At 43.4% G+C, this 11,416-nt stretch overlaps 1 protein-coding gene across 3 annotated transcripts in view; it reads right to left on the reverse strand.

Moving 5' to 3' along the window:
- SHISAL1 (shisa like 1) overlaps positions 1 to 5,866 on the reverse strand; it is an 80,560-nt gene extending 74,694 nt beyond the window's left edge. The window contains exon 1 of one of the 3 annotated variants that reach the window (XM_062634897.1): positions 5,670 to 5,852. The gene's annotated coding sequence lies outside the window, so the exon portion shown is untranslated. Of the gene's footprint in view, positions 1 to 5,669 lie in introns of all 3 variants that reach the window. The other 2 variants (XM_062634896.1, XM_062634894.1) reach the window with 2 other exon arrangements.
- Positions 5,867 to 11,416: the final 5,550 nt, after the last annotated feature.

Below are 11,416 nucleotides of genomic sequence, written 5' to 3' on the forward strand. Positions count from 1 at the left end.
TACTTTGCAAGTAGAAAACACACCCAGGTCCAAAACTTGCAAAGTGACTAGAAAGTTTGTTCATGTGAACTTGCAGGTGTGCAAAATGTGGAATTTTAGAGACCTGGGAGAGATTTCCCTCCAGAACACGTTTTAACCAAACCACCAACAACAAATATTTCCTGGGTTGTTTCAAATTTAAATCTTAAGAGTCTATGTAATTTTGAAAACAGTTTATTAAAAATATGACAAGCAAATGAGAGGTTGGAAAGGAGCTTTTCTACATACTTAAGAATTCTCATCTTTAAGAGGAATAAAATGATCCAAACAGAAGACTTATTTCACCCTCCACTCGTATGTGGAAATGCATTCTCTGTTCTATCTTAAATTTGCCAGCTAAATTCTGATGAAAGACGGAAGTGTATCTACCACATATAACAGGAAAGAGAAAACTCTGAAAGTCAGTTTTTCATCTATAAAGTTTTCAGAGGAAATAACCCTGCCTCAATCTAAATCTAGTTTATCAGAAAACATCAGCATTGACTAGCATAGTGATTTTAAAAAGTAATACCAAACAAAAAAACATGGCTGAACCAAAATAATACATTCTGAAGTGTAAACATTTTACAGTACTTTATGAAGCACATAATTCAACTCCAAACAGGAATAATACAGAAGGAGTTCTCATACCTTCCTAACAACATTAATCATTTCTGTCAAATGAAGCTGTGTGGTTTTTTAAGATCAAAAAATACTTGGAATCTCATATGGGCAGTGGGATTGATGTGCCCTCAGCAAGTTTGCCAATGACACCAAGCTTTGTGTTTCAGTCAACATGCTGAAAGGAAGTGATGCCATCCAGAGACACTCCTGAGAGGTGGTGAATTCATGAAGTTCAACAAGACCAAGTGCAAGGTGTTAGATGTGGGTCAGGGCAATCCCAAGCACAAATAAAGGCCGGGCAGAGACTCTATTGAGAGCTGCTCTGAGAAGAAAGTCTGGAGGGTGTTGGCTGATGAGAAGCTCAACATGACCCAGCAGTGTGTGCTTGCAGCCCAGAAACTAACTATATGCTGAGCTGCATCAAAAGGAGTGTGACCAGCAGGTCAAGGGTGGTGATCCTGCCCCTCTACTCTGCTCTGGTTAGACCCCATTTGTAGTACTGTGTGTAATTCTGGGGCTCCCAACACAAGAGGGACATGGCTCTTTTGGAGCAAGTCCAGAGGAGAACCACAAAGATGATCAGAGGACTGGAGCACCTCTCCTGTGAAGACAGGAGGAGAGAGCTGAGCTTGTTCAGCTTGGAGAAGTCTCTGGGGAGACTTTGCAGCAGCATTCCAGTACCTTTAGGTAGTTTATGGGGCCTAAAAGAAATCTGAAGAAGGGCTTTTTACAAAGGCATGTAGGGATAGGAGAAAGGTGAATGGCTTTAAACTGAAAGATTTAGATTAGATATCGGCAAGAAGTTCTTTGCTGTGAGGGTGGTGAGGCACGGGAACAGATTGCCCAGAGAAGTTGTGGATACCCCATCCCTGGAAGTGTTCAAGGCCAGGTTGGATGGGGTTTGAGCAACTTGATCTGGTGAAAGGTGTCCCTGTCCATGGCAGAGGGATTGGAACTAGATAATCTTTAAGGTCTCTTCCAACCCAAACCATTCTGTGACTCTATCTTCTTTGCCTTTCTCCTGACCAAAAACACTAGAGAAGGAAAAAAGGAAACAAACCAAAGCAAAAATCAAGATTCCACTTTGAATCTTTAGTACAGGTTTCTACCCTTGATGACCCTTTGTCACTAATATGCATATTTTAAATTAATGACGGCTTTATTTTTATTTGCTGAAAACTAGTATATTCAACCTGACAGCAAACATGTGTTCAGGAAAGCAGTAATGAGCTTTAATTTAGTAATGAGCAGTAATTTAGTCTCTAGTCCTTGGAGGATAGGTCTGTGAACTTCTTCTCTGAAAGAGGTTTTCTTCAAATATATTTAGCAAAAGGAATTTTAAGGAACTAACATTAGCTGCAACTCCTCTATTACATCTTCACACTGACCTATAACAATCTTACTGCCTCTCAGACAGTAACTAGTGATCATGCAAAGATCACAATGACCGATACAGGAAAAATGCTGGCTATCATTTCTTGCTATTGTACTGCAGTAACATTTTGCTGTTGAAGAAGGATCTGTCTAGGGACAAGATATGCACATAACAAGACTGTGCATGAGGATCCTATGCTCTAAATAAGCAGAAATGAATGATAAATAGGGGCAGGATGACTAGTGAAAAAATGAAATAGAAGGCTGAAATGATTTGGCCAGAGTAGATAAGTTACAGAGAAAGGAGCTCAACTACCTCCACTAAATACTGGTCTAGCATCTTATTCACCTCAGTTGAGGGACTTATAACACCAGAGAAACAAACAATACTAACTTTATTTCCACATCCCAGCAAAGTTTCAGCAATATGCAACTTGAGCATTATGTAGGTTGAATATGAACACCATTAAAAGTACTTTTGCTTGTGGAAACCAGGGTACATTACATCCAAGTTACTTTGATATAATACTGAGTAAAATACCATATAAATCAATATCATCATTGTCCTGGGTTCAGCAGTAGCAGTCATTTTTCTCAGTCTTAGTAGCTGGTGCAGTGCTGTGTTTTTGACTTTCAGCCTGGGAACAGCGCTGATACCACTGATGTTTTTAGTTTCTGCTCAGTAATGCTTACTCTGACCAAGGACTTTGTGAGTCTCATGCTCTGAAAGGGAGGAGGAGGAGCTGGGAGAAAGCAGAGACAGGACACCTGACCCAAACTAAACAAAGAGGTATTCCATACCACAGCACATCATGCCCAGTATATAAACTGGGGGCAGTTACCCAGAAGGGTTAGATCACTGCCGGGGTTGGGCTGGGTATAGGTTGGCAGGTGGTGAGCGGTTGTATTCTCTTCCCTTGTTATTTCCCTTATCATTATTATTATTGGTTGTAGCCGTAGTGGGTTTGTGTTATACCTTAGTTACTGGACTGTTCTTATCTCAACCGGTGGGAGCTACATTCTTTCCATTCTCGTCCCCATCCCTCTGGGAGTGGGGGGCGGAAGGGGTGGGGGAGTGAGCAAGTGCTGCGTGGTACTGAATTACCGGCTGGACTTAAACCATGACAATTATCTATATAGATTTAGCCTTCACATCTCTGTACTTTTTCCTGCTCCTTCAAACAGAACACCTTTACCAGTGGCAGCTCAGGTGTCTTGCAATTTTAAGTGATCATTGTCCTGAAAAAATATTATAAAAGTAATACAGGCTTCTTATGAAATATTTTTTTCTTGCCACCCTGTTATCAGTCTTAAAAAAATAAAATGAATTTTTTTTTTTTTTTCCTCTCATGGCAATAAGGGTCTGAGAATTGAACTGGCATAATATACCTTGTTCTTACTATCATCAGTAATAGACTGGTGACAGTAAGACTGAGCTTTGCAGAGGACATAAAGTACAGACTAAAACCTAAATTACTTTCTCTTTACCTGTATCGACTGTGCAGCACTAAGCAGTAAAAATTTTATAGGTTGGTAGGGAAATTTCAGTCAATGACATCCAAAGGGGACAAGGTACTGACTAAGATGTTATTTCTTTTACTTTCTTTCTCTTAATGGGATTGTCATAAAATTACATTACTGGTATCTTCACTGCTAATGGTCAGATGGTCCTCAATTCACAAGAAATATTTTGAGACAGATGTTTCACTATTAAGCTGCTAAAACCTCCAGAATCCTACAAGCAAGATTATTCTAAAGAATCAAGGCCTGTTCAGTAGAACCTCAAAGTGCTATTTGCCTACTGATATTAGAGAACACTAATACGTTTGGAATGAAGCATGTTTTAGCATTCTGCTGAGCTGAGCTAGGGATAGACTCTTTCCTTGCAGTGTGAAAGAGTTATTTTATAGTTTATTCACTTAAAAGGAGCATTTCAAGGAAGAAAAATGTACACTTCTTACTGAAGTTCCCCTATTATTATAACTTACTACTCCTGTCCTCTAAAATGGTCACAGCTGAACATCTCCCAAGCAGTGTTTTGTTTTGGAACTGTATATTCTTAAACATTTCTTACACACTCCCAGTGCTTCTCAAAGAAACACCACATACTACAATGTTTCTTGGAAAACAATGAAAATTGGCAGAACAGTTTCAGACGTTTAACTTGACGTCTAGTTAAAAGTGTGCATTTGCTCGCTCTCTTTATCAAAAAAGGTACTGAAGTTTCTCTCAGGGTGCAATGCTAAGGCAAGTGGTCAAGACTGGAATTCAGTTTTGCTGTCTTTTCTTTCATTACTACTCTATCTTCTTGCCACATATACACTCTTTATCATAGTACATACTCCTACAAATTAAGAATGCTAAAGATTCTCCTTTTTACCTGACTCTGATGAAATTAACCCAGGAAAGCAGTGACTGATAGCATAAATAGGATTAAGAATCGCTGATTTCAGCTGGATGACAAAAGTACACATCATCTGAAGAGCTAATATGACTGTGTCATGTTAAATAAAGACTGAAGTTAAAAAGTGGGGGATGTAAAAGATATGTTTAGTCTCATAACAGAAAACAATATATTCAGTTTCAACAGTATTCCATCTTAGAAGAAATGTTTTGCTTGATTAGCTCAGAGCACTTCACAGGTACAAGTGGGCAGCTTTTCCTTCTGTCGAGACAAGGTGGAATATGAGGATGTTAAGAGACCTGTCAAGGTCACACCACGAGAAGGTGACAAAGTTACACAATAAGTCACTCCTGATTCCCAGCTCTCCTAGAGCAATAAAACTACAGAGACTGCAATACAATGCTTTTCAAAGGGTTCTAAGGTACCGTATGATATACAAAGGAAAAGATTACAAGCACTACACTTTTCAGCACTAATGTCTAAGGAGTACTTCGAACAAGAGACAAGTCAAACAGCATCTTAGTCTCAGCTTTATAGCTAAGGGAGATACGGCAGTAAAACAAATACTAAGAAATCTTGTATAACTCATGCACTTGCTCAAACCATTCCATATATCATTAATTAAGTCTGAGTAAATAAGTGAGCGTTAGAAAAACACTGATAGGGACCACAGGATCACACAGAGTTTATTACCTTGGTTTTCTCTTCCGTGGCAAACCACGATACTAGTACAAATACGGTTTTTGAAAAGTAAAACAAAATAAAACAGGCAAACAGACAACCCAAAGGCTCAGAGGGGTCCTGTTGTCATGGAAACAAGTCACCACTAATGAGCTTTCCAAGACGTGAGTGATTAATACCTGAGTCCTGTAAATAAATATTGATTCAAAACCCAAACACACACACATAACAAACCGGCTGCCAGCAGCCCAGTTAATGGGCAAACAAGACAGCCTTCCCGCAGTTTGCGCTCTCCATCTCCTGAGCCGCGCTGTTTACATACCACCGCCTTGCCGTCCTTCCACTGCAGGAGGCATGCAAAGTTTCCGAAAGGCGAGGTGCCGGCTGACAGCAGCAGGGACGAAGGCGGCGATGGGCCGGGTTAGTTCCGATGCCCTTCTCCCTGCCGGCAAGCAGAGCTGCCGGGAACATGGGCACGGCGCCTGTAGGTCTGCTCTCAGGTAGCTCCCAGGAGTGAACAGAAGCGCGATCCGAAACTCCCCCACCCCGATACAAGCCAGCCCCTAACCTTGCGCTAAGTATCTCTCGGGTCACAGCCACTTTTTCCAACGAATCCCGAAGGAAACCTCGCCGCCGACGCGGGGCTGGGAATAGCACTGGCGGTACCACTGACCTTAGGGAGCTGAGCGCGGTGCTTTTAGTCCACGAGCTCAAGAGCCGCCACCTCCTTCCCCATCTCCCCGCTCTGCGACTCCCCCGTCCCCCTTCAGTCCCCGCCTGCTTCTCCACCTTCTCCTTCGCTCCCCCCGCCTCCGTTCCAACCGGCTGCTCTCCCTCCACCTGGGAACGGCTCTCCAGGTGCCTCCCTACTCGCGCTTACGTCCCCTCTACACCATGAAGCTGGCTCCCTCTGTCCCGCACCTCAAACTTCCCCTCACGAGCACCCGACGCTCCCTTCCTGCCACGGGGCAGGGAGCGCGCTGCTCGGCTCGGCTGGAGGTACCGCTACTCGGAGCCGTGTCCCTGCTCGGGGAAGGGCAAAGCCGCTCGGCGGTGGCCACTCACCTTAGGAAAGCCCGGCGGCATCCCCCGGGGGTGCGGGGTGGAGGCAGCGCGGGTGGCAGCCGCGGCATCACCGATGGAGGTGATACCCAGCAGTGTGTGGGGCTCTCCTCATACCCTCCTCTTCCTCCTTCCCCTTCTGCGCGGCTCGCCCAGCAGAGACGCGCAGCTCAGCTGCTGCCGGCACTGGCCGCCCTCCCGCGGGAGGGAGCGCGCTTAGGCTTTCCACGGGGAATGAAGGGTGGCGATGGGAGAATTTGCAGGTGAGGCGTGCGGAGCCGCTCTCCGGTGCCCGCGGGGCCGTTCCCCCACTGAAATTGGTCTCTGTCACGGGCGGCTCGGCCCCCCTTCACGGGGGGGCAGGAGGTGACAGCACGGCGGGTTCCCCCCAGCCGGGGCTTTAACACGCTCCACACGCCGCTCCCTACCCCCGCTCGGTACGAGGGGATTAAGAGTACTTGCAATTTTAAAGAGCATTACATTAATAAAGAGCTATGCAGTGCTTTTAAATCACTCTCGGAGCGTTCAGAAGCAATCCGCTCCGGGAACAGTTTAATCGGAGGGATCAAAGCTCGGGTGCCACGTCCTCCGGTGCCTCAGGCGCAGCTTGCCCGCCCGGGGGCCCCGAGAGCTGAAACTCCCGCTGCTCCTGGTTCCTTAAGGAAACGCGTTGTAAACTAGGAGCGAGGCAGGGGGGACTGTTCAGGGGCGCTGCCGTTTGTCCACCTGTCAGTCAGTTCGTCCGTCCGTGTGTTCCCGCGGTGCCAGTGAGCACTTGCTGGAGCTGGCAGGCACCGGCACCGCATAGTAGGGGAGCGGCGAACACCGGCCTCGGCTCGGCACCAGCGTCAGAGCTGGGATCCCTGTCCAGGGCTACGAATTAAACCAGCCGAGGACAGACAGGGTCTGTCCGTTCAGCGCGACTTCAGGAAGAGGTGCACGCTTTAGATCAGTGGAAGCCTCATTTTATTCACAGGGTGACCCTAGCAGACACACAGGGGCAGAGCACTGCGAGCCCCCCCTGATTCTGCAGTGAGGAGCGACACAAAAGCACATCTGCACGCCTAGTATGCCCCTTGCTGCTGCAGCCAACAGAACGGGCCCCTCTAAGGCAAATACTGCAGGAACTCTGGGAGAGAAAGAAGATGTACATGGACTGGTGGGCTCGCTTCTCTAAAAATGGCTAAATCTTCCTCTTCTCTCCCTCCCTTCTTTTGCACCACAGCTCTGTAGCCCAACAGGTGGTCATGACTCAGAGGAGGAGACTGCTCTAAACCGATGTCTATAAATGATCTCATATGAATTCAGATGATGATAAAACCTATTTTTCAGTAACATGTTAATGTGTAAATCGTGCAAAGCAGGGAGCTCCGCTGTTGCAAGAGTGATGACTCTTGCCTACCACATGTACATTATTTATCGTTTGGGGATGTGGAGCTATGTTTAAATAAGGCTGTTTGATAACATAATCTGGATGTTCTACACTGCTATCCTATAATTATGCTTTGGAAGAAGTAAAGCATTATTTCTTAACCGTAGTCTCTCTCCCTGATATATTTTAATTCATAGTCTTGTGTGAAACTACATGTTTTGGATATTCACTCAAGTGAAGTGTGCTTTCTGCACAAGTATTGTACATGGAAAGCAGCCACCACAGATATACTTCTCAGATCAGGCAAACATATATACTGTGACTTTCTTCACATTAGAAAATTTACTCAGTTGTTTAAAACCAGTAATTTGAACAATTTCAGTGACTAGGTGGGCTGCTGTTATTTTTTTATACAATAATGACAGAGCATAGGACTGGTAGACTACCAGTTCCTCTGTTTGTTTTACAGTTGTGTAGTATTGCTGATTCCTCCATTTCACTAAACCCAGAGAGAACAAGGGCAACAGGTTGTTCTATTCCCTATTTTTCCTTTCTTTCTTCCTTATAAGCAGATGGTATCAAGGAAGCTCTTCCCACATGGACACACAGATTCAAAACCATTCTTGTGAAGTACGCGGGCTTCCACCGCTTCCATGTTTTCGTTTGAGCTTCTCTTCCTATTAGAGTAACACACTACCAACCTCATCCATTTCATTGCTGTGTGACCAAAGGAAAAGCTGTGGCCAGAGTCTCCTTTAAATAGGAGACAAGTGATTCTGTATTACTCGTGCCTATTTCCTAAGAGGCAGACATTTTCAAGTAGGTATATGTGTGAGGGGAAAGAACAGGAGGCAGGGTGTTTATTTTTGTTTGACTCTATTTGAGGGAGAGAAAGAAATGCTGGACTTTTACTGGTTTGAGCTTTCAGTTGGCTTTTGGTCAGATCCCAAATCCACAGGGCTGAAATGCAACACACAGTAATAGGAAATGCAAATTAGGACAAGAAATGAAAATTAAATCCTGATCAGTGATTCTGCCATCCCATGCTAATGCCAGATGCAGCAACCAAACGCTTGTGTCCCAACAGCCTCATAATCATCTGCTTGATGTAGTGTGGCCCTTTTGCAGTAAATATAAAATAAAACCAATCTGATATTTTAGGTAGGTAGTAGACGCTTCCTATTTTTCTAAATAGACACAAGTCTTCCTGCTGCAGCACTCCTCTCATTTAATAAAAGCTGTTTAAAGCCATGACTCCTATCACTGTTTAAACTTCAAGTATGTATCTGGTATGGAGAGTGACACTGAATATAAGTCAAGTGAGTGATTTACCTATTACTCTTGCCTGGAACCTGTATCAGGACCAGGTTCCTGAGTGTGGCAGTGTTCATGATTGAGCTTATACTACTTCAAGGTTTCAAATTTAAAGCTCTATATAAAAACTCAATAGATGGTTAGAATCCAAGCAGTGATTGCTTGCGTAATTGTGGTATAAAGAAGCCTTGAATGGGAGCCTCATTTGGGACTTAGGACGATACCACAGTAAATAATATAATCATGAAAAATAACATAGAGCCACTATTCAAAGATTCCTTTTCTCCCTCTGAAGTTAGAGGAAAGCACTTTTTTAAAGTTCACAACATCTGAGTAACTAATTTACTATTTTAGCTACTTATGGGCTAGCGCTGCTGGCTCACATAACTTTGCTCACAGGGGGAGTCCCACTGACTTCAGTAAGAACAAGATCACACCCTGGGTTTTACAGTACAGAACTCTGCTGAAGCAGCCATGTCAGAGGCCAAATGCTGTAACGATTTACACGCATGAGTTATGCATAAAGATAAGCATATGCGTAAGCCTTTGTGGGACTGGCCCCAAATTTCCCAGGTTTTCACGACTAAAGATTGTACTTTGCCAAAACCAACAAGGCTGTATTGTTCCATCCTTGGAATTCCATGCGCTTTTGCCTTCTGTATAACTGTTAACATACACACAGATTTTTTTCCCTAGGCCACATTAGGAAATCTTAATCATGAATTATGAGTGCAGAATTATAGTGAATGTCAGTATCCAACTAATATTTTAAATGGCTAATTCACCTTTCTTAGTATTTCAAATAGTTTTCATTTGACTATTATGACATGAAATGCACACTATTTCTACATAATATTTGGAAAAGAGTGCCTTCAAGTATTGTTTCAGTCATCTTTCATAACTCATCTTTAAATATTATCTAGGGGAAATGTGCATGGATTTTTTTTTTTTTGTGAGGAATTTGCATGCTAACGAGGTACAACCAACACATTATATCCTTCCAGATGAGAAGTGTTGACATCTGTAATGAATTAACAATCAAAGTGCTGACTGCGAACAGGGACATCCAAACTCAGGTGGTTTGGACACAGCCCTGGCTACCACACAGTCCTGAAAGGATGCCAAAGATGGTTTTCAGAACTAAATGTCAAGGACATGGCTCAGGGACAGGCCTTAATATTGCTGTCCAGGCTGTGTATGTGTGTGTATATCTAGCTGTATATGTATATTTCATTTGCAAGAAGAAACTGATATTTAAAAGTGGATGAGAACCAAGAACACTGGTGTATACTTCTGTAGACATTACTGGAGCCATGACCTTAGAAAGGACTAGCTGCAACATAAACTTTAATTTGCTGGGGTTTCTAAAAAGAAAGAAATTGAAATAACAGAGGTAAACCAATAGTTTATAGTTGTGCAAGGACATCTGGCTGTGTGATTTACACATACACATAGGCACATGTACACAAATACACATGTTCACTTTCAAGCCCACATCTAGGGAAGCAGAATGGGGCACAACATTACACAGAGAAGATGACTCCGCTGTGCTAGCTTATGGTAGGGGCTTGTGCTGATAAATGCACCCTAGAACACAATTTAGTGTGTGGGATTGGCATTAATCCTGTTATCAGGCAGGAAGGACATTCACTCCTCTTCCCACACAGCAGCCCACTGTGAATTCAGGATACTCTCTCTTCCATTTGATTGCTAAGCAAGTCAGACTGCACCACCTCTCTCCCACTCGCATGCACCCCAGGCAGATGCTTGTTCAGAAGGGAAAGACAAGAGGGTAACTATTTTTGTGTAAGCAAATAAAAAGTACTGGTTACTTCTTTGTGTAGACAGTGGGTTACACTACAAAACCTGACATTTAAAACCCATGCACACTTGTCATAGGACTATTACACAATGGGTGGATTATCGCTCAATAGCTCAGTGAGGCCATCCCCAGTCTCTCTCTCTCTTTCTCTCTCTCCTTTCTTTTAGATACTTTTTGCTCTTTAACTTTCTACTTATTGCCTAGGAGAAAATGTATGATTTCCATTGTTACCAAAAGGTTAACAGTTCTGTGCTTTCAGACTGTGTTACAATGGACTTGTAAAGCAGAACATGGAGAGCTGAAGCAGTGTTCCTGTCTAACATTAAAAGCAAAGGTATCTTTACAGCTTTCTGTAAGTAAGGGTGCCATTTTTTTTTTAAGATAACCCACCCTTAGGAATCATTCCAGGCACAGGAGAGATGTTACCAGCTCCAAAGGAGTCAGAGTTGGATGGGACTGTCTAACTATTGAAGGGAAGGGAAGCAAACAGGCAAGAAAGAATCCTAGTAGGTTTTTGTGGCCACAGTATCTGGCTAAACCCTCCAGTTATGATAAAAAAGAGAGGCAGCTAGATGCAGTATTTGGACTTGGATGTGGAATCCTTAATAACAGAAAAAAGTGATGGAGGAACAACTGAAATGTAAATAGAGTTATGCAAAACAAATGGGAAGTGTGAAAAGAAAGCAAATGTTAGGACAAGTTCTATATTCTCCACAATTTACAGTTTAAATTATTGTACAGTGCA

This window comes from Pezoporus occidentalis, unplaced genomic scaffold, assembly GCF_034315485.1.
Source record: "Pezoporus occidentalis ecotype Australia unplaced genomic scaffold, CSIRO_AGI_Poc_V1 ctg44, whole genome shotgun sequence".
Taxonomy (NCBI): domain Eukaryota; kingdom Metazoa; phylum Chordata; class Aves; order Psittaciformes; family Psittacidae; genus Pezoporus; species Pezoporus occidentalis.